We start from the raw sequence: 20,096 nt of genomic DNA on the forward strand, positions 1-20,096 counted from the left end.
AGATGACATAATAAAACCCCTGCATCTTGATGGATACAGATCTGAGCAAAGTGATTAGACCACAAGTCTAATTAGACAAAGAGACAAGCATGCTAGCTTCTCTGATTTTTGTTTTTGAGAGTGATGAGTCCAGTGTCGTAAGTAAATATTCCTGGCTTGTCCCAGGGATTTCTTAGGCTTTGAAAATATGACATGGGATAAACAGGAACAGAGAGTATTTACAAACAGTACATTTCTCATGAGATGTTTAGGAAAGCAGTAGAAGAGACTTTTAGTCTTGGCAATCTGGACATCTCTACAGAATTTCCCATAGAACTATGACATCAGGGATCAGATGAAGACTGGTTTCACATAGGATCTATAAAGATGGAACTTACCCCTTGTTTCTTCTGATAACATTTTCACAAGATAGTCATCTCAGCGTACTTTCTGGCACTTTTCTCTGGGGGCAGATTCCGAGACAACTGTTATATACAGAGAGATTTTTCTAATTTATTAGATTTCTCAACAGCAGGTACAGTTCTTGCCCCCAGAGAACAGGCAAGGAGCATCCATCAAATGGATATGAAGAGGCCCTGTGTAAGACATCTCCAGAAATGCTGCAGTCAGTGTTTGTATAAAAAGTTTTGTGTCACTCAACTTCCACAAAAATGATTGTTCTTTTTAAAAGCTAATTGAAGTCAGGTGACAAATTACCCAGGTTATGAAAATAGCTCCCACATAAAGAAAAGCGTTCTCTCTCAAAACCTCTTCTCTCTAATCAGAGCATCTCTGAGTTGCTACACTAGAGTGTTCACAGTTCTTCTGGCTCTCCTGAAGAGCCCCTGTCTCCACCTTCCTCCTCCTCAAGAGTGTCCTGCAGGTCTCTCTGTAGAAATAGCTTCAGAGTCTTCTGCTGATACCTGCAGTGCCTGATGGAGCCAACAACAAAGTAAATGATGCAGTTTGTACAGCTGTTCACACAGGATAGGAATACTTTGAAATAAATATTACAAACTTTAACAAAAAGCAAATACCCAAACTGCTGCAGGAACTCCTTCTGCTCCTTCAGCCAGTAGCCTTTAAGATACCAGCTCACTGGGGCAAGGTCTCTTATACTTTTAAAAAGCAGCAGGAACAGGGCATTCTCTTTCTTGCTTATGGCTCCCATTCTGGTGGCTAGGCTCTCTGTTTCCTATTTGCAATGAGAGGACTGTTGTTTGGGATGGTGATCTGCAAGTTTTTCCCCTTAAATAAATAATCCCTTTTATTATCCATAATTCTTAACTGGTGTGGAATTGTTTTCGTGGCTTCATCTGGAGCCCAGTGTTTGGGTTTAGAACCCCCTGCTCTACTGCCCGTTGTCAGCCTGGCTCAGCACGAGCCTTCCCTCAGCAGGCCTCAGCCTGTGTGTGGAGCCAGCAGTTTAATATAGAATCTCGCACAGCATCTTTTCCACAGATGAATCAACTGTAGTTATTTACTCTTTACACACCTCAGATTGGCTTTAAGAACCCACACACCCTACCGTTTGCCTCCCACCGGGGTGCAATGCAGACATTTGGTGAGATGCAGACTTCCCCCATCTGAGCCAGCTGTTCTGCTGCATTCTAACGATTTCTTTGCATTTGGCTATTCCATTGCTCTAGACATCCAGAGAGCACACAGTCTGTGATTTATCTTTTAGCATTCTGCTCTAAAATCAGATTTCAGACTGGCCACAAGTGAATTCACGTGCACCAATATGCCCTGCTGGATTAGTTTTGTAGGTGGCCCACAATGCCTACTGGTTGGAAGGTTATGGTTATTGCACCTAATCCAGCAAATTGAACCACAGGTAAGATTTAATAGACTAACTAGAGAGTGTAAGTTACTAATTTAAAAGGACAATATGTCAGACAATCTAACCATCCAAGCTATCAATAGCCTCCTTAATTACACCATGTGTGAGGTTTTTTTCAAGACTTATATGATGTCTTGTTTACATTACTATTTTTGTTTCTGGGGATTAGTCTTCTCAATATTTTTTTCTTTAAAAGATAGTTTGAGAATAGAGCTACAAATTAGGCATTTTTAGAAATGGTATAATCTTTTCAGACTGAAGCCACATTTCTTGGGGAAAAGATTGGAAATTTGAAGACGGATGCAGCCAATTTAACTAACAAAACTCAGTCAAGTGAGATACTTTTGGAAATTGTACAGACTGATAGAAATTTATTTAAAGAAAGATTCAGCACTCTAGAGAAGGAAACAGCTGATTTGTCACATAAAATGCAGTCAGTGACAGTGGGTGCTGAAATGTTATTTGAGAGAATTTGCACTGTTGAATGTCTTAATCAGACTCTGTCAAAGGGGTATGTCAGATTGATTGATAGAATATCTCTCCAGAAAGGTAATATGCATGCTATAAAAATTATGTCCAAGGATGAGACATTATCTATACTGGACAGACTTTATACCTTGGAATCCTCAATGAGGAGATCCAGACATTACAAAAGACAGTGGTAAGCAGATTTGGAAAGATTGAGGAAATTATTGAATTTGATGACCAGGAACAAAAGGTAAAAAGGCAAAATTTAACCTTGTTGGTATGTAAAAATCTCCAGGATAGCTTCCTCAGAGTTCTGCCTGCCTTTCCAGTAATAACATCAGAAAAAGGATCTGGCTCCAAGTACCCTAAAGTCAAGGAATACACATGGGAACCCATATGTATGACTGATCTAAAATAAATTAAACAAGCAGTTGTAGCTTATGGACTACATTTTTTTTGTTAGGGAAATGGTCAAAACATGGGCTTTCAGTAACAAAGCCACACCGCAAGATTGAGCTCAGTTAATCTCAACATTTCTAGAAAGTGTACCACAATTACTTTGGAGGTGCTTTTTAAAAGAGAAAGAAACAATTTTAGAGCAACAAGAAAAAACAAACAGACTTGAGATTTCCCTAGATCAAATTCTAAGTAAAGGGCTTTACTCTGATCCTCAGGATAAAGCTCTTTATGATGAACACACCTTGTCTCTATGTAGCACAGCAGCTTTAAAGGCTTGGGACAGGATTCAGGAACCGAGAAAGAGCATCGAATCATATCTTAGGCTTAAACAGGGTCAGAGAGCACCTTTTAGTGACTCTTTGCAAAGACTAACTAGAGCTGCACAAACAGGGGTAACTGACCCAGAAGCTAAACATATAATAATTAAGTTTTTGGCTTATGAGAATGCCAACATTGAGTGCAAAAGGATCCTTGGGCCTTTAAAGATCATATCAGCACCCATGGATGAATGGGTCTTGATACAATGAATGTCAAGACATTGACTATGGTACTGAAGTGTGGGTAGGAGAAGCAATTTCCAATGGCAAGAGATGACATCAGAATATCAGATGTTTTAATTGTGGTAGAATGGGACATATGAAAAGGGATTGTAGACAATGGATTCCTAGGAATAATACTTCCTCTGGGAATGGCAGAAATAGGAGGACTCAGCTTTCAGGTATATGTAGGAGGTGTGGCAAAGGTCGACATTAGACCAAGGAATGTAAGTCAACAAAAGATAGACAAGGCAACCCATAACATTGGGAAATGCCATGGGAGGGGGTCTCTCACAGGCCCTCATGATGAATGTGATCCAGTAATTCCCAGTTACTGCAGAGAACATGTCTTGCCAGGAAAATTAAAAAATCCAATGGTGCTCTAAAAAGCAATACTGGTCTGAATGATGGGTTAAATGTGAACAATGAGTCAAAAACTCTAGTGGGACAGAGGAAATGTATATTTTGGCAGACTTCTATAAATAGTCAATGACCAAAGCTAAAGAGTTTATATAAATGGCATCTTTATTGAAGGCTTATTATACACAGGTGTGGTTGTAAGTATCATTATTCCAGAATCTTGGCATCCAAATTGGCCTCTTCAAGAAGTAGATGTTCAGTTCCTGGGGACTGAAACCCTATCTTTGGTAAAACAAAGCATGAGATGGGTTGAATGCATAGAGCCAGAAGTGCAAATAGGAAGACTAAGGCCATATATAGCCAATATTGCAGTGAATTTGTGGAGTTGTGACCTACTGCAGCGATGGAATACTCAGATTAACATTCCTGAAGCCCCCAAAACTTATGTTTCTGAAGAAAATATCAGAAGATATTACAGACAACAGACATCAGGCATTCAGGTTGTAGAAGAACACAAAGCAATTGATAAACTGTCAGAGCTACCAACCGCCCTACCTTTAAAATGGTTAACTGAAAAACCAATATGGGTTAAGCAGTGGCCTCTAGCTGAGGAAAAGTTGCAGGCTTTGGAATAGCTGGTACAAGAGCAACTAGATGCTCGACATAGAGCAGAATCTACTAGCCCTTGGAATTTTCCTGTATTTGTTGTTAAAAAGAAATCTGGAAAATGGAGAATGGTGACAGATCTAAGGGCTATCAAGAAGGTTATTCAACCTATGGGCCTTTTTACAATCTGGAATTCCTCTGCCTTCTCTGTTACCAAAGCGATGACCTCTCATAGTTATTGATTTAAAGGATTGTTTCTTCACTATACCTTTACAAGAAAAGGATAGGGAAAAGTTTGCCTTCACAGTGCCTACTTATAATGATTCTCAGCCTACTAGGTGATATCAATGGACTATCCTCACATAGGAAATGCTCAATAGTCCCACCCTTTGCCAATACTTTGTCAGTCAGCCATTGGAAATAATTTGTAAGCAATTTCCTAAATCTATAATCTACCATTACATGGATGACATTTTGTTATCTGATTCAAATATGGATACTTTAGAAAGGATGTTTGAAGAAGTAAAGAAAGTCTTGCCTAAATGGGGATTACAAATTGCTCCTAAAAAAGATTCAAAGAGGAAATTCTATTAATTACCTAGGTTACAGAGTAGGCTTACAGAAAAATAGAACACAAAAGGCACAAATTTGGAGAGACTGGTTGCAGACTCTTAATGACTTTCAAAGATTATTGGGAGACATTCGAGTCTATGACCGGCTGTTCGGATAACACCTGATCTTATAATTCATTTAAACAAAAGTCTTTAGATGATGATAAAGACCTGAATAGTCCCAGAGAATCAACAACTGAAGTGCAAAAGGAATTGGCAATTGTTGAAGAGAAATTGCAGGAGACACATGTGGATAGGGTGAGACCAAATCATAATTGTATTCTAGTCCTATTGCCTTTCAGAATTTCTTCTACAGGAATTTTAATACAGAGGGACAATAATTTCTTAGCATGGATCTTTGTACAATATAAATCAAGTAAAAAATTAAAAACTTATGTGGAAAAAGTTTCTGAATTGATTTTAAAAGGTAAATTGAGACTTTGTCAATTAGCAGGTATAGACCCAGCAGAGATTATAGTGTCTTTTACTGCTGATGAAAAAAATAATGGGAAGACAATGAATCCTGAAAAAGGGCTTATGCTAATTTTTGGGAGTGATTAATAGCAATTATCTCAAAAGTGATAGACAATTTTATAAAGAGAACTTCTTGGATTATTCCCTGAATTGTATGTGATACACCAATAACAGAAGCCTGTACATTTTATACTAATGTGAATAAAACAGGGAAGGCTAGTTACAAATCAGAAGAATTAAGTAAGGTGGAACAATGCCCTTATAATTCTCTCCAGAAGGCAGAATTATATGCTATTGTTATGGTACTACGGGATTTTAAAGAACCTCTCAAAATAGTTACTGATTCACAATATGCAGAAAGAGTTGCCTTACATATTGAAACTGCTGAATTTATACCAGATGATACAAAATTGACTTCATTATTCATCCAGGTGCAAGACATAATCAGGAAAAAGCTTTGTCCACATAACACACATCTGATCCCATAGAAGTCTTCCAGGTCATCTAGCACAAGGTAATGCAGAAATTGATCAATTATTGATTGAAATTGTGTTCCAGGCCTCTGAATTACATTTAAAAAATCATGTCAATAGCAAAGGTTAAAAGAAAGAGTTTTCTATTACATGGCAACAAGCTAAGGAGATTATAAAGAGGTGTCCTACTTGCTCTTTCTATAATCAAACGCCATTGCCTGCTGGGAGTAGCCCTAAGGGTACTCGAATGAAATCTGGCAGATAGATGTGTTCCACTTTACAGAATTTGGTAAATTAAAATATGTACACCACACCATAGACACGTATTCAGGTTTTCAATGGGAAACTGCCTAGAGCTCAGAAAGGGCTGATTCAGTAATTACACATTTATTAGAAGTTATGGCCATCATGGGCATTCCTGCACAAATAAAGACAGACAATGGTCCAGCATATATAAGAAAATGAAATGGTTTCTTGCTTATTATAATATAAAGTACATTACAGGTATACCTAATAATCTTACAGGTCAGGCAGCTATAAAAAGGTCAAATCGTACTATAAAGGAAATGTTCAACAAACAGAAAGGGATGGAAAATACCTCCAGAAATAGATTGCATAATGCTTTATTAACCTTCAATTTTTTTTACGCTAATGAGAAGGGGACCACAGCAGCAGAGAGACATTGGATAACAGAAAAGTCTTCTGAATTAAATCAACCAGTTTATTTCAAGGATGTGCTAACCTTACAAAGGAAACCAGGAGATGTACTATGTTGGGGGAAGAAGAAAAATTATGGATACCATCAAAATTAATAAAGATTCATTTAGGAGAAACCTATTGAAACAGAGAAATGACAGCTTATTTACAATGGTAACAACCATACAGGTGGTAAGGACAGCCATATAGGGTTGGGGCAAGGTTCTGCTCTTTTCAAGAAAATTACACATCAGAAAATTAGATGTCATCAAAAATTCAAGAGACCCTGGATGTTTGGATGCTGATAGAGCGAAAAATAGTTATCCACTAAGGATTATCTGGAAAACAAAATATGGATTATGTATAAAGGTACTGGCTACACTTACGTTTATACACACACACATGCACACACATCTACTGTCTGTCTATCTATCTATATTAATATATTTAGCTGGTTTTGGAGTTGGACAATGACTCTGTACTTCTCAAAATCCAAGCTTGTTGTTAAAAGGAACATTCAGCGTTTCTGTCTCATATTGGGAACCATCTGGTTTGGGACAAAAGGAAGACTTTAGGAAAAAATTTGCTTTAGTCCATGCCTATTTTGTCTATATCATATTCTTCATTGTATATAGGTTTATATGAATGATGTTTAAGTTTTTCATGATGAACATTAGATTTACCTACAGATCCTTTTCCTACAGTAATCTTTGAAGTTTCCAGGAAGAAGATAGGGACACACAGCAACCACTCTACCTAGTTGAGATGACATTATGACATAGACAGCACTACTATAAGACTGTTTTGGGTACCAGCTGCTGAAATCGTGCAACTTCTCATATTCTGGCCAGAACTCCAAATGAGAACTTTGAAAAAAAAAACCTGTTGACTGATCGGAAATTGTTTTCAACTATATTAGACAATAATTTTGGAACTTAACTACCACTTAATTTATGCAGGATTCCATTAAAAGACCATCACCCCTATGACAGCTGGAAGCTATTCTAGAAGACGACAACCCCTGTCCCAAAAAGTTTGTCCATAGGGTTGGGAACATTGATTAGGGGTTGTTGATTATTACTTGTACTAAATAGAGGGTTGGGGTGAAAACTATGTTTGTTCAAAAATGGAGCGTGGTAATAGTGGTTAATAGAGTGAATACTTGTGAGCTATTGTTTATGGATAATTTACATTGGTATAGTTTTTGTATATTGATACAAGTTCAAATTATATTTGTTAGATTTGTTTACATTATTTGTACATATATACAAAGTGATTTTTGTCAGATTATATATATGCATGCTTCTACCTTGGTTTAGGACTTTTTGTATATTGATACAACTTTTAGTGTAGTAGGAGTGTGGCACCTTGTTTCATCCCACCTGGTTCCCGGCTACCCGGCTAGCTTATACCCAAAATAACCACATGAAATTGCATTAATTAGATTACTGCCTGGCCCATTATATCTAGCCTCTTCTTGGATAATTTCTTACATCTTGATTCAACCCATTTCTAATAATATGTAGAACCATGAGGTTTGGCTTACCGGCAAAGATTCAGCATGTCTGACTCTGGTGACTCCATGGTGGCTCTCCCTGACTCTACATTCTCCCAGCATTCAGTTCTGTCTACCCTGCCCAACTAAGGGCTGCCCTATCAAAAGGCCAAGGCAGTCTCTTTATTCAACCAATGAAAGCAATGCATAGAAAGAAGGACCTCCTACACCATTTCCCTTCTTTTGTTTAAACAAAAAAGGAAGGCTTTCACTTTAACATAGTAAAATTACATATAACAAAACAGTTATCAAGCAAGAATAACAGTTACAATATTTATATCCACTTTATCTTTTATCAAAACTAAGTAAAATTATTACTATCTATCTATTCTTCAACTCCATCAAAGACCCCAGAAGGAAATAATATTACCTAAGTAATCAGGAAGTGTATTGTAAGCAATTTCCAAAACTCTAGAAATGACAGAAACATCTTGCTGCCTGGACAGTCACCCAAAGTTCTTTTGTACCATTGGGGCATCCATCTTCAGCCTACAGGCCCATAATATCCAGCACACATTTGCATGAAGCAGGAAAATTTAAAGACAGTTCAGTCACTTTTTTCTGTGTCCTGCAGAATGTCTTGCAGTCTCTTTCATAAATCAGGAACCCTGAAGGATCATCTCACCTTTAGGCAAGTTCAGCAGTCCTCTATCTGTGGGTTCTTTGTGTTTAGTTCATGCAACAGTCCAGGCAAGAGCAGTTACTTACCCAAATGGCTAACCAAGTCCATAAGGAGCCTCTTCAATGGCCATCTTCTTCTTGAAGTAGATTGGTGCTGCCAAGAGCAGACATGTCTCATTGTCATGAAAAACCCTAAGTTATTAAAACATTAAATGCCATATTCTGTAGTCTTTGAAAGACTTCAAGAATACCTATCTAACTGAAATATATCTCTATATATCTAGAAAATCTAACTAACATGATTACAAGCTTGACTATTATTGATGATTATCCATTAACAACCTATATTTCCTAATTATACATTATATTTTTGAATGAACTACACAATCACAATACCTTAATCAATATCAGAAATACATAAACATATAACAAAATTGACCTGAAATTTATATCAACAAAGCAAAATCCATGCCAATGCAAATTATTCATATCTATATCATATCCCCCTTTAAATGTAAAAAAATTATAAGTGATATTTGGGAATATGGGCATAATTTTTCTCTCCAAACTGCTTTGTGCTGTATGGGGATGCTGTTATTCAGGTCTTTCATGGTGTATCATGTATGCTAGGTTCCTCTCAGTCAGAAGTTGAGCAAAGTAAATTTTTGAGGGTGTTCATAGCAACCTTTCAGGAGGGTGTGGTCTATCACACCATATTGGTCTAGAAGCAATCCACAGGGTCTCATCTTCTGTGAAAACAAAAGAAGAACCTCTTTTCCAAAACATCATATCCTTAGACCCAAATTCCGAAGTCATGATACCTTTAGAACATATATGCTGGTTTAGTTTATCAGACCACACAATGAAATGTCTCTCTGTATTTAGCTCCTTCACAGTAAAAAAAAAAATAAAGAAAACACAATACTATACAGAATCCAGGCTCTCTGAGAATTTTCCAGTTTTACAAGGCTTATTTTTCTTTATTTTTTTTAATCTATAACTATCTGTACTCTGTCTCTTTAAAGAATTTACCCCTTTTAAGGCATTATCTTTACTTTATGACTTTTTAATACTCTTTTTTTCTCTTCCAAGCCTACATATGTCTATCTAACACTAAGACCCATTTAGAGGTCTTTTATGTCTGAATCTGTCCTATTGCATTGTCTTTAATTCTCTACTGTCTTGAAGAACTTTTAAAATGCTAAGCTCCTGAGAATCTAAGCTGCTGCAACAGTCACAGGTCAAATACAGGTACTGCCTGCTTGCCCCACCCAGTCCACCATGGCAGAGTCACTTGTGCCTCTGAATCAGTTGTGCCTTTGAGCCATGGAGTGGTGGGCTGCTCTGGATGTTGGCTCCACCTCTCTCCAATTTCAAACTAGTGGACGTACCATTTCTCCTATCTCTGGGGCCGCCAGGTAGGAGCTACACTCAGCAGTTTAACTCTGAGACTGAGCGTGCAGCACAGAAACTCTTTTCATCCAAGTTATAGCCAAATCTGCCATGCAGTGCACTGTGCAACCTGGCGTATTGTGAATCTGTAATTCTTTACTATCCAGGAACATTTCTTAAAATGCTAAGCACTTCTTAAAAACTTAAGTTGTGCCAAGTAGGGGTAATAAGGTACTGCCTGTTTACTGCCCAGTCTAAACCTTAATTGTACTGTTATTATGATAATTATGATAGTTACTGCCCGAGGTCAGCACAGTTCAGCATGGGGGAGCAGCTCCTGCCTCAGAGCCATTTGGTGCCCCAGACCCGCAAGCAGTTCCAGGCACACAGTGAGTCCACATTGCCATCAAGCAAGCCATAGCATTTTACTCACAAAACCCCATTCAAATATTCTGTCTCCCGCAGGAGCCAGAGGTCACGCTGGTGGCACAGCCCGGAAACTGGCATTTCAAAACTGCCACTTTCTAGTAGACCTAATCCCGCTGCCTACTCAGGCAGGAAGAGCTGAGACATTGGAATGGTCTCAGCTACTTTGTTCCTGACCCCGAATGGGCACACAAACATCCGGGCCCAAAAATGCTCCATAGCCATAGATTGCACTGGCGGTAGGGCCCACAAAATAGTGGTTTAAAATGGCATGGCTTTTTTTTTTAATGTTATGGCTGCTGAGTCAGGAAATTCTCTCTGTGGCATGCTGCCAACAAACCGCAAAAAGCTGTGTTAAACTCTCTCTTCTTTTTAAGCTCTCTCAGGTTTTTAAGTGGATTTAGTCCATCATGTTGGAGCACCACTCTGTAGTAGGAATGTGGCATTTTGTTTCATCCTGCCCTGCTCCTGGCCACCCAGCTAGCTTATGCCCAAAATAACCACATGGAAATTGCACTAATTAGATTACTACCTGGCCCATTATATCTAGCCTCTTCTTGGATAATTCTTACATCTTGATTCAACCTATTTCTAATAATCTGTGTAGAACCACAAAGTTGTGGCTTACCGGGAAAGGTTCAGCATGTCTGACTCTAAGAGGCAACTCCGTGGTGGCTCTCCCTGACTCTGCTTTCTTTCTCCCAGCATTCAGTTCTGTCTACTTCGCCCACCTAAGGGCTGTCCTATCAAAAGGCCAAGGCAGTCTCTTTATTCAACCAATGAGAGCAACGCATAGAAAGAAGGACCTCCTCCACCATTTTAGGGTATATTTTCATATTATTATAGGTCAATAGTTGTTCATGTTTGTTGTATATACAGTTAGATCAATTAGTTCTTTAGATACATAAACATTGTATTCTGTCTAGATAGGGATTCTTCAACAGCTTCAAGGATCTGTGGAACAAGGCATTTAAATAATTCAGGTTTCTGTTGACATGAGACATGATTGCTTCTGATAGCACCAATCTATTCCTGAGAGAATGTTGAGCACCAAATTTACTCCAATTGGAGCTTGTTTTCTTCTTGGCAAAACTGGCCTTTGGGCAAGGAACAGACAATGCCTCAACAAGTTAAATAATATCTGGAAATGGATAAGCAGGACTGTCAAATCTTGCTAAGACAGGCTAAAATGGTTTTGAAAAATTTCCTGCCTCTGAAAATGTTCTGTCAGTTACACTAGGACTTAGCCAAAGTTGGTTGCCTTACCGTTACAAAATGAGACTTTGGGTGATTGCTCAGGTAGCTAATTGTCTTTATCATATATTGCTCACTTCGGAAGCTACTTGATTGTACTTCCTGCTTGCACAAGTAATATTATCTCCCTTCTCAGACCTTTGATGGGGTTGAAGATTAGATAGTCATAGTTACCATCCTCTTATGATCTAGCCAAGCCATTTCCTATACAAGACTTAGACTCCATAGGATAGAATATTTATTAAAACAATTAACATATGTTCCTTACTTAATATTGTTTATGCTGATTGTAATTCTAATCTTATACTTGATATTTGTTCCTAGTGTATATTGTTTTGTATCGGGCTTGGAACTGTCTTATTTAAACTAAAGGGGGAGGTGCTGCAGAAGCTCCTTCTACTTTTTCAACCAATAGTCTTTAAGACACCAGCCCACTGGGGCATGGCCTCTTATACTTTTAAAAAGCAGTAGGAACCAGGCACTCTCTCTTCTTGCTTCCTGCTCCTATTCTGGTGGCTAGACTTTGTTTCCTTTTTGTGACAAGAGAACTGTAGTTTGGGATGGTGATCTGTAAGTTTTTTCCCTTAAATAAATGACCCCTTTTATTATTCATAATTCTTAACTGGTGCAAAATTGTTTTTGCGGCTTCACCCAAACCATTGGTAGAGGAAAAATATGATCCCAAATCAGAGACCAAAGATCAGGAAGAGCAGCACTATGAGTACAATGATCACACACAGCCTGGTCACAGGGATCCGCTGTGAGCCACAAAAGATCTGCACCAGCAGGGTGAGGCTCAATGCACAGAGAACAACAAATAAAACAATTTACCAGGAAGCCGTGATGTAATTTAGTGTCTGACACTGAAAACAGTCAAAATTATTAAACAGAAAGTCATATGCCTCCTCATGCAGGAGACTCAAGAGCAGGGACATAGCCCAAAGCAAGGTACATGTGACAGCTGATATGAGCCTTGGGGCACTGGCATTGATAACAGATGGGGCACAAAACAGACAGGCAGCATTCAACACTAATGGCAGTGAGAATGCTCAGTCCAAAAAGATAAGCAAATATTGTCACAACATTAAAAAAAATAAGGAATATAGATGAAAATGGAGTAGAACATGTAAAGGAAAGGATGAAGGAAATATACAAACTGAAAGCTTAAGAAGAGAAAGTCAGACACAGACAAGTTGAGGATGTAGACAGAGAAGGCATTCCTGTGCATGTGCAAGCCCAGAAGCCACAACACTATGGCATATCCTGCAATTCCAACCAAGACAAAGAGGGAAAGATACATTGTGGCTTGGAGCATGATTTCACAATGTGAAGAATCAGTGTAGATGCTTCCATTTGGTGCTGTGATGGTAGTCTCCCTGGTTGAGATTTTGGAATCCTTGCTTAGGAAATCCTCAGTAGTGCTCCTGGAACAAAATTTTAAAAAAACATGAGCACATGCTGTGTACTCTCTGATACCCCAGGGCTATATTACTCTGTGGTAATGAATGAATTGATTCATGAGGAGTAGAAATAGAATTGTAGAGATTAAGTAATTTACCAAATCCAATATTTTTAAAGCCTTAATTTAAACCCGGTTTTCATTTTTGGGGCTATCTATATCCCGTGCCCTGTACTGATATACGAGTAGTCAGTGGTACCATAAAGACACTCAGTGTCTCGGACTATGTGAGAAAGAAACACAACCGTGAACCCAAATATCTTTCTGTCCTAAAACTGGTCCTTCTGAGTACAGTAACTTGGAAGCCAGAAGCATGACCATCAGTTGCTCTCATTCCCGGCAAGGAGAGGCAGTCAAATGGGAAAATATGGAAATCATGAAAGAGAGTAATGAAGGAAATGGCAAATCTTGCTAAGACCAGTATGAAAAGACACTGACCTATATAGGCAAATGTTAATAAGAATGACTGAGAGTCCTTCACTGCAATCTGCTTCTGCTCCTGTAGCTCTGGGGACCAACAATGATGAAGCTCTTGGGTGTGACGTGGTGAAGCTGCCAATCTTCAGACAACAACTTTCTTGGCAAGATATTCTTCTACCTTTCTCTATTTGAGAAGTCACTCTCACACTCTAGCCTATGCTCGTTAGGAACAACATTCTGGAGTTGGAATTTGTCTTCAGTAGATGCTTCTGATGCAGAGGAGGCTCATAAAACATTGAGCAGACCTTATGACTTCCAGTATGTATACTGGTAGCAAATTGCGTACCAGGTACTTTCAAGTGCAGATGTCCACTAAGATGTTTTTTTGGCATCTGCCCCAATTACACTCATATATCAGCCTCTCCCATCACATCCTTTTAGGTCTACCACTCTCCAAATAATTGCTCCTTCCTCCTTCAAGGACCAACTCCCATCACAGGTAGCAACATTGAGCAGTGTCAGCTTGCGGAGTGTGACTGTGTAACTGAAGTATAAGCAGATCATGTCTCACATATCAGCCTCTCCCATTGCATCCTAACAGGTCCAGCTCCCTATAAATGATTGTTGTTCTCTCCATTAAGGACTAATCCCCATCATAGCACCAATGAGCAGTATAAGCGTGAGGTGTGTTACTGTATAACTGAAGAATAAGCATATTGTGTCTCACATATCAGCCTCCACCATTCCTTACTAAATGATCCATCTTCGTGTAAGTAAACATTCTTCTCTCCACTAATGGACAATCGCCATCATACAATCATTGAGCAGTGTCAGCATAGGGTATGCTACTCTGTTCCTGAAGGACAAACACACCATGCAGTCTGAAGGGCTCTGCATGATGAAGCTGGTGCCATTATTCATACTGTCTCTTCCCCAGCAGTGCTGTACTAAGTGTGTTTTTCTTCCAAATGACAGTCAAGCTGACAGTTCCCTTGAATGCTCTATAGGTATCTAAGTTCCAACTCACACCCATCTTCACACTTTCATTACTAACATCTCCAAATAGAAATGTTATTTTTGTTTTACACTGTCAGTGTGATGAAGTGTGTTGGCCCATCCATCTCATAATTTGCAGAGTTTAGCATTTGTACATTTTTATACCACTACATAAAATTCATTAACCTCTACTTTGTAAATGCTCAGAGTCTACGCCCTTTCTTCAATGATTCACCTTTATATTCTTCAAATCACAGGCACCATAGGTTTCCATTCAGGTTTTTAAAAATGCCATTTCACTTAGAATACACAAGGGGCGTGTCCTTTGGAGGCCATGGGAAGAACGCTGTGCTTGGGATGTAGCTTAACTGTGCCCTGCCCAGCCAGTGGTGGGCAATTGTTCTCTCATTATGACAGCTTGGAGGGGATTTGGGGGGACTTTTAAGAAGTGTTTGAGATCAACTGTAACCATAGAAACTTTCCAGTTGAGGCTTGTAAAAACTCTGATATGACATGTGAGTTCCTATACACGTGCTGGAGTAAATGATAGATCAGAAAGCTTTAAATCCTGGTCCTCATTAAAATATTCTCCCTGTTCCCCTAACACATTAAACTCTTCCATTAATATTTGTTACATATCTCTAAGTACTGATTTTCTTTGATGGTGAACTCCCATGATAAGAAGCAACATCAAGCATTTTTAGCTGTCTTCTGAAATTTTGTGATTAAAGAGTAAGTGTATTATTATGACACTCAATACCTTGTGGCCACAATAAAGTTACATATACATTATATCCATCTGTATAGCTTTCCTTCAAATTATAATAAAACATACACAATTGAACAGAGTCTGAATTCAATTGACCAGATTTACCACATCCTAATCCCATGATCTAATTACTTTTATTAGTAGTATCTCTGAATATAAACTTATTTTGCTTGTTGATATGTCCATATGAAATGGATCTACAGACTGTCTAAGAAAATGCAGAATCCCATACATGGAACTCATTCTTCTTCTCTCTCATTCAGGAAATTTGTTCTTTACTTATGTTCTTATAATATACATGCTCACAGATCATTTTCTATGATTTCTACTTTTGTTCTTAATGCTACAAACACGTTAGGTATTTATTGTTAATTTGAAACTTAATCTCATAGGAAATATTCAAGGGCATCAATTTGGTGGGTGTGGTGACAGTAACCTGATTTGAATTTGTTTCCTCCCCTATGCTTCAAGTTATTGGTGCTTGTTTCTCAAGGTATAAATATGGAAATTTTGTGTGAGTTTTATTATTTTTATTTATTTATTTTTTTGAGTATAATAGAGGGTTATTTATTTGGGGGTAGACTCACAGATCACAATGCTCTGCTGGAAAGGGGAAAAGCAAGCAAAATCCCACAGCCTGGAAAGAGTCCAGATGCACGCTTTAAGTCAACATATATAGTATAAGAGGCCACGCACAAGTGGGTGGGTAACTTAAAGGCTACTGGTGGTAGGAATTCCTACACCAGTTTGATTTGCATTTACCTGTCTTATTGCTCTAGCTAAGACTTCTAGTACATTTTAATATGTATGAGGGGGGTGGAGAACCTTTTCTGGTTACTGATTTTAGTGGGAAGACTTTTACTTTATTTTTGTTTAGGTTTATGTTGGTTGTGACCATGCTACAAATCACCTTTTGGCATTGACATATGTACATTGTATTTCTAGTCTCTTCAGGACTTTCATCATAAAGGGATATTAGATTTTATCAAAGCCATTTATGCATCAAATGAGATGATTGTGTATATTTTTCTCTTTCAGTTTGTTTATGTGGTGGATTACATTGGCTGGTTTTCATATGCTGAATCATCTCTGTCCAGCTCAGATGATGTTTTCTTGATCATGGTGAATGATCTTTCTAATGTTTCTTTCTAATATTTCTTGGATTTGGCTTGGAAACATTCTATCAAAAATTTTTGCACTTATGTTCTTAATAGATATTGGCTAAAAGCTCTCCTTCACTGAGTTTTTTAGGTAGTTTATTATCAGGGTAATTGTCTTATAGAAAGGCTTAGCCCCGTTCATTCTGTTTCTATGTTGCAGAGTATTGGTGTTAATTCTTATTTGAAAATTTGATAGAATTATTCATTAAATTCATCTGAACTTATTTTTTGTTTGTTTGTTTTTGGTTTGGTTTGGTTCTGTGTTAGGAGTATTAGTTACTTTTTCCTTCTTAGGGGTTATAAGTCTATTTACATAGCTTACCTGATCTTGATTTGAGTTTGGAAGGTCTTTTATATCAATAAATTTATCAATTTATTTTAGATTTTCCTATATGCTAGAGTATAGAATTTTTTAATTTTTATTTTTTTACAGTTACAATATTTATATTTATTTTATTTTTTACTATAATTAAGGAAAGCTATAACTATAACCATTTATTCGTTAACTCCATCAAAGACTCAAGAAGGATATAATATTACCTAATCAAACAGGAAGTACATTGTAAGCAACTTTCAAAACTCTAGAATTGTCAGAGACATCTCACTGTCCAGACAGTCACCCAAAGTTCTTCCACACAATTGGGGCATCCATCTTTGTCCTACAGGCCCAAAGTGTCTCTGTGGGTCCTGTATGTCCAGTTTAGTAGTCCAGGCAGGAGCAGCTTTTTGCTAAAATTGCTAGCAAACTCCATAAGGAGCCTCTTTGATGCCCATATTCCTCTTGAAGTAATTGGTGCTGCCAGGAGCAGATGTGTCTCACTGTCCTAACTTATTAAAATATTTTTATTTTATTTTATTTTTTATTGAAAATTGCCACCTCCTTCCCTCCCCTCCCCCCACTCCCTCTCCCCCTCCCCCTCCTCCTCCCTCTCCAGTCCAAGGAGCAGTCAGGGCTCCCAACCCTATGGGAAGTCCAAGGTCCTCCCTGCTCCTCCCAGGTCCAGGAAGGTGAACATCCAAACAGACTAGGCTCCCACAAAGTCCATTCCAGCAGTAGGATCAAAACCCAGCTCCATTGTCCTTGGATTCTCCGTCAGCCTCCACCGTCAGCCACATTCAGAGAGTCCGGTTTCATCTCATGCTCCGTCAGTTCCAGTCCAACTGGCCTTGGTGATCTCCCATTAGATCAGTCCCACCATCTCAGTGAGTGGACACACTTCTCGCAGTCCTGACTTCCTTGCTCATGTTCTCCTTCCTTCTGCTCAGTCCAGTGCTCCAGTGTGGGTCTCTATCTCTATCTCCATCCATCGCCAGATGAAGGTTCCTTCTGGATGGAACTCCTCAGCATTGAAACAGGGATACCTGGTAGTCCAAGGACACCACAAACAAAAGGGTAAAGTGGGGGCATGGCAGGGTTGAGTAGAACACAGAAGACCCTGCAGCAGGAGCTGGTGGGGGGGGGGGAGGCTGTGCTCTTGTGTGAGTTTTAATAGCCAAAGCTTAGGGGATGCCTCTGGGAATATTGGGGCCATAGTCTCTGGTGTCAGTTTGGAGAGATGGGTCACTGATTTAAGTGCAGATTGTTCTTGAAAATGAGGCCTTGGTTCATTTCCAAGCATGCATGTACAGCAGCTCATAACAACCTGTAATCCAACTGGAGAGGATCTGATGCTCACATCTTACCTCATTGGGCATTTGCACATACCCCTACACATATAAATAATTTTAAATGAAACATGTCTTTTATAAAGGAGATGTATTTGGCTCAAGTGTGCATAGAAAAGAATTTTCTGATATGCTATAAAGGACTGAAAAATAAAGAGAAACACAATAAGATACCAGAATATGTCCACTGAATTGTAAAAATATCAACGACACCAAGTTCTGGATAGAAGGTGCAGCTGGAGTTCTCACACATAGTAAGTGGAACCAAGTCTGCAGAGACACTTATATGGTCAGGTAAGATTTCCTAACAATAAATAATAGAGGCTTATCATTGGCATTATCAGCCAAGCTCCTAAGAATTCATCAAATTAAGTTAAAATATACTGCCATGAAATTTTCTATACAAGTACCAGGAGCTAAAGCCCATTGACAGAGCGTTACCTAGGAACTTACTTAGCAAGCTTAAGGCCCTGGAATCCATCATCAGCACCTCAGAAGCATTCTTTTAAAAGTTGCCACCTCTTTATTCCTTGGCCAATCTAGAAGTAATCAAAATGTTCCACACAGGTGAGTAGATAAGTACATAATGGAACATCTACATAAAGGAAAGATCATTTACTATCATTAATAAATGAACACACTGTGAGAAGTCATGCAAGAAGCCTAAACATTAACAGAATGACATTGGTCTAATACAGCCTGTAATCTTTCAATTAAGTAAATGCTGTGAGACAAAACTCATAGCTGTGGTTGGCAACCTGTTAGCTGAAACCCCTTGGGATGATGTATATCAGATATACTCCACATCAAATATTTACATTACAAATCATAATAGTAGCAACATTACGGTTATAAAGTAGCAACAAAATAATTTTATGGTTTGAGGGTCACCACAACATGGGGAACTGTATTAAAGTGTGAAAACAATAGGAATATTCAGAAGCACTGCCCTATAGTGACAGCAAAATGATTGGTCTTTTCTGGGAGTGATGGCAGGAAATGAGAGGACACAGGATGGATAGAGTATTATCAGTGCTAATATACATATGAGTCTGAGAACAAATGCATGAATTTGCTTTTGTCAAATCTATTGAACTGGATTTGGGTCACCCAAGCCCTGTGGTGTCTTGTCAGGTACTGTTGCCTTCTCCCTGGCCCTCTCCCTCCCTGTGAGAATCATATCTCAGCCTGTTCCCCACAAGTGACTGTCTAGTCATAATGTGTGTCTGGAAGTTCGAGGCTCATCACAATTTTCACACACATATAACCTATAACATCTTGATATACTGCTTCAATTTATGTCCTGTGGTTTTTAAGATTTTCTTTTTAGTCATGTGTCTGTGTCTCTATTTACCCGTACATGTGGCTGCCTGGAGAGGCCAGAAGATTAGCAGATTCCCAGTATCTAGAGTAGCACGTGTTTGAAAGGAGTCCCACATTAGGTCTGGAAACCAAATTTCAAGAGATTGCAAAAGAGCAGTAAGTGTTTCTAACACCTGAGCACTCTCTACAGCCCCGTATACTGTTTATGTTTAAAAAATAAAAGGGGAAAGTGCAAATCTATAATGCAAGGAAAATGACTAGAAAGGGCAATGGGAACTCACAGAACCTTAAAAGAAGAACTTTATATCTCGGTTTGTTTGGAGTCTCTCTTGTTTGTACTTCAACTGATATTCTCAAATATTCCAACATTTAAAATTAACATAGAATTCTATAGAAAATATAATTTAAATATAGATAAGCCACGTATTAAAATTTTGAGTCCCTAAAAACTACGTAAATGTGATAAAAGTTTTGTTACAACAAGAACAAATTTGACCTGAGGTACCAGATTCCCCAGAGATAAAGGAAGGGGAATGAAGAGGAAAGGCATG

The 20,096-nt window shown here is 38.5% G+C and overlaps 1 pseudogene; it reads right to left on the reverse strand.

Moving 5' to 3' along the window:
* Window positions 1-784: 784 nt before the first annotated feature.
* LOC121461765 lies at window positions 785-16,518 on the reverse strand (annotated as a pseudogene).
* Window positions 16,519-20,096: the final 3,578 nt, after the last annotated feature.

The sequence above is a fragment of the Microtus oregoni genome, unplaced genomic scaffold (assembly GCF_018167655.1).
Source record: "Microtus oregoni isolate MIOR12 unplaced genomic scaffold, Mior012 000000F_ref0000247, whole genome shotgun sequence".
Lineage (NCBI taxonomy): Eukaryota > Metazoa > Chordata > Mammalia > Rodentia > Cricetidae > Microtus > Microtus oregoni.